Genomic DNA, 4,789 nt, shown 5'->3' on the forward strand with positions numbered 1-4,789 from the left:
TGCTGCAGCCTCTGAGTCACGTGACACGGCGGCGCAGCACGAGAGTCTCGCGGTGCAGCCATGAAAGTCTCGCGAGAACAAACCGTCAAAAACTTATCCCCAAGTCTGTAAAGCGTTACAACACAACACACATACATACATACACATACACATACACATACATACACATACACACACACACACACACACACACACATACATACATACATACACATACACATACACATACACATACATACACATACACACACACACACACACACACACATACACACACACACACATACATACATACATACATACATACATACATACACATACACATACACATACACATACACATACACATACACATACACATACACATACACATACACATACACACACACACACACACACACATACACACATACACACATACACACATACACACATACACACATACATACATACATACATACATACTTTAACTTTTTTTTCCACTCATCGCGGATAAGCAGTTTTGTAAAAGTTTAACCAATTTCAGCACCTCTCAGCCTGGTTCATTATTCATCATTGAAACACATGATGAGCTTTATTAGAAGAGTATTTTTTGAAGAGTGTTTTTTAAACTTATCTGTCCTTTTCCTCTGTATCTACCTGCGTTGCAACAACGAAATTTACATTGTGTGGACAATAAAGGAATATCTTTCTTTATTACACGCTGCATCTATTGCCTCTTTGTTGATGTTATTCCTTACAAATGTTTCCGTATTTCATATGCTCAGAATAGCATTTTCAATTAGTTAGTGGGACTGTTGGTTATTAGTCCACTGAATACACAAAGAGAGAGTCACATACAACATGATAAAGTAATCTAAAACAATCTGTAAATTAACTAATAGACATAAGCCTATAATATACACTATGATGTAACAATATGCCAATGTCACACTACAATATGATCACAATATTCATTTCACAGTACAATATTTCTTTCAATACTGTGCAGAACAGAAATGTAGATATTAAAATGAAAAGCTTTTGGTTTAGTGAATAATTGCTGTCACATTCCAAAGATTTAAGATACAAAGTGCCGAAACAGAGCACAGGATCATCATAATTTTAAGTTATATTGTGAGAGCCCACGATGTTATTGAGCAAGACGTTGCGACGATGCGATATCACAATATTTTGGTCATTGTTACATCTCTAATCAACACACTGCACAAGATGTTTCTAATGTGGATTAAAGAAGGATTACTCATGTCCATAATTGCTGTAAACCTCCCTTTAAGTTTGTGTATTTACTTTGTGTTTACACGTTGGCCTTAGTTGTGCCAGTTGTTCTTTGCTACTTTCTGACCTGTCTGGAACGTTGTGTCATTTCGTGAAACCATCTCCATTCAAAACAGTCCAAACATGCTGCAAAACTAATGACACTGGCTTTAGATTCATTTGAAGAATTAGGAGTTGACTCACGACTCGGTTTAGTTTCTTTGACATGACAACACAGCCCAGTCCACCAATGAGGTTTCACTCTTTTCTCTTTCATCCACTCAGAACCCTTTTCAGCATTTTCCCACAATGGACCGACCATACATCAAACCAGTCTTGTGTGCCTCTCGTTAGATTTAAATAGCCTTACATGCTTCAGTCTCTTGGATACAGCTAACTCCATTGGCGGAGAGTGCACACTGGGCATGGCCAATGGTGGGGCATCACCACGGAGCCCGGCGTCCAATGGGAGGCGAGAGAGGCGAGAGTGCTGGTGCCTTTGTCACTATGGGGGGGGGGGAAACGTGCTGCCAAGACAGGTAGTCTTGAAGTTCATTTCCACAGGGAACTCTGGAGCAAATCGACGTGACTACAGGTGATGAAAATAATGACTCTACTTTGGTGCTGTAAACAACAGTGACACAAAGAAGCTGCAGATAGTTGATGAGATAGCACGTTGTCAAGTTGTAAACTGTCGGGTGTAATTGGATTTTTGCATAATTTCTTGTTAAAAATGGCACTGTCAGTGTTTTTCTACTTGTTAGACAGTAAAATGTACTTGGATTGTTCTAAACACAGTTCAAAATGTAAACTATATTCTAATCAACACGTAAAATCTTGTCCAGTTTTTGTTCATCATAATGCAGCACCAAAACACAGAATATGAATACAATGTCGATGGTCTTTCAAGCCGAGCCTTTCTCTCCAGTTCTGTCTGTGTTTTAGTTGCTGGACAGAGCAGGGCATGAATACATTTGGACTGCCACCCACGTCACTCCCATCACGGCCGCTTACGTCACAGTTTAATTTGTGCGAGGCCTCATACGGCTCGGAGATGGCGCGTCTCCTTGACGACAGGATCCATCTCCGGACTGACAGAGCACTTAACCTGGAGGAGAAGGGCTTCTGCAGAAGTGTGTGTCTCTGGCAAGGTCTGACCCCATCAACACAGCCATCTCCTTCTCCTCCGCCATTTTTATGTTTTCATCTATTTCCCTGATGTATTTATGACATGTCGCACCGTCGCCTGCCAGTTTGGCCTCACCCAACGCATTCATCTCTATCTCATCTCATAAATGAGCGTGTGATCAATACGTTTGTGGGTTACGTTCGGGGCTACACGCTGTATCGCAAACATTTTATTTATTGGTCCATTTGAATAGGGATCCTGGACTAACAGTAGCAGCCCGGTGCATGGTTCATAGTGCTTATAGCCAGAGCTCATTCACAACAATTACGCTAAGTTATAAACATGTGTGCACATTCAGGAGTCAGGCGTTTTCATATCATCTTGAAGCAATTACTGTTCGATCTGATCGTATTACGGACTTTTTTAATTTGAGGTTTTGAACTTCAACTGTGAGTCTAGAGTAAGCCTTAAATATTTCTCCCCTTGTTCCTGGTCAATGAGTTCCTCATTCGCTAGAACCTGAAGGAGGGTAACTGGGGCTTTTGTGATAGAAAAACAAAGTAAATATATTACAATAGCACCATAGTTCTCCATCTGATGACATGTTAGGCCTAAATAAGCTCTGATTAGTCTTGGTTTTTGTCTTCTTTTTTAAATTTTGACACAGTTTTGACTTGAGGCACCACTTGACTAGAACCAGGAAGTACCATCACATTAGTCCTGTTCTCAGGTCTCTGCACTGGCCCCTGTGGCTCAGAGAATAGACTGGCCTAGCACCAAAGTACATCTCGGGCATGTTAGCGCCATATGAACCATCTCGGACTCTGAGGACCTCAGGGACCGGCCTCCTGCTGGTGCCAGAGTCAGGACTAAACATGGACCAGCCTCCTGCTGGTGCCAGAGTCAGGACTAAACATGGACCGGCCTCCTGCTGGTGCCAGAGTCAGGACTAAACATGGACCGGCCTCCTGCTGGTGCCAGAGTCAGGACTAAACATGGACCGGCCTCCTGCTGGTGCCAGAGTCAGGACTAAACATGGACCGGCCTCCTGCTGGTGCCAGAGTCAGGACTAAACATGGGTAAAACTAACCTGTCTCACGACGGTCTAAACCCAGCTCACGTTCCCTATTAGTGGGTGAACAATCCAACGCTTGGTGAATTCTGCTTCACAATGATAGGAAGACCGACATCGAAGGATCAAAAATCGACGTTGCTATGAACGCTTAGCCGCCACAAGCCAGCTATCCCTGTGGTAACTTTTCTGGACCGGCCTCCTGCTGGTGCCAGAGTCAGGACAAAACATGGGGAATCTGTGTTTCAGTTTTATGCAGCTAAAATCTGGAACAGTCTTCCTGAAGATGTGAGACAGGTTCTACTCTGACAATGTTCAAATCTAAGCTAAAAACAGTTTTGTTTAGCTGTCCATGTGACTGAAATGAATTTCTTTGCACTCTTCTCTTTTAGGACTTTTTCTTGTTGTGTGAAGCACTATGAATTGCCTTGTGTATGAATTGTGCTCTACAAATAAACCTGCCTTGCTTTGCCACTTTTTACAAGAAGTGCTAGTTTCTAAATATAAAGTTGAAGTTAATTAAGGCATGTACATGTTAAAATATTGTAATAATATCAATGTTGCACAGCACTAAACAGCTGTATCACATCTCCATAGTGTCCAATTGCAGCCCTAGTTCTGTCTTTTTCTTTTCTTTTTTTTTTCAAACTGGTACAAGATAAGAGTTTTCTGCTTTATATGTTAGGAACGATTCACAATCCAACATGATTATGCACCTAAACACGCACAATAGAAAGACTTATCCTGCAGATACTTTACCCTGACCAAACCGAGCAGGTGAAATGTCATATGCAAACTCATAACGCTTCACTGTGGGAGTAATGCCTTTGCAGATGGCGATACAGAATAGGCCTATATTTGTGCAAAAACAAAATATTATCTTATATATATAATGCTGGCCTTACTTTTGATTTACTGTTAATTTGCAGTTGCTTGTCATTAATACTTTGACCATTTACAGTGTTGCTCCGTCATGCTGTATCACCGTGCTGTATTCTTATCGTGACAGTCTTCATCGGTCATCCACGTTGTTATGGCGATCTCCAAGGCGACCAGCTCAGCTCAAGAAAACTGCACCAAAAAAAACTGATTACTAATTCGTACGGCCCCCCTGAGTGCTCTTGAGTCGAGCTCGACGACTAGAGAACTTTGTGATTCTATTGAAAATGATTAGTCGGCTTGTGTGCGCGACGTTACCTCGCATGCCCTGCGATAAGTAGGCCTAGATATTTCCAAAGCTAGACCAAGAACGTAGAAGCGAGCGCGCCGACAGTCATTAGTGAGTAGGTCAAATGTGCTTCTTACGTTTTGTTCTTAGTCAGCATCTCCTC

The sequence above is a fragment of the Eucyclogobius newberryi genome, unplaced genomic scaffold (genome assembly GCF_026437365.1).
Source record: "Eucyclogobius newberryi isolate DKJ021-1_F unplaced genomic scaffold, fEucNew1.0.hap1 SCAF_1, whole genome shotgun sequence".
Classification (NCBI taxonomy): Eukaryota; Metazoa; Chordata; class Actinopteri; order Gobiiformes; family Gobiidae; genus Eucyclogobius; species Eucyclogobius newberryi.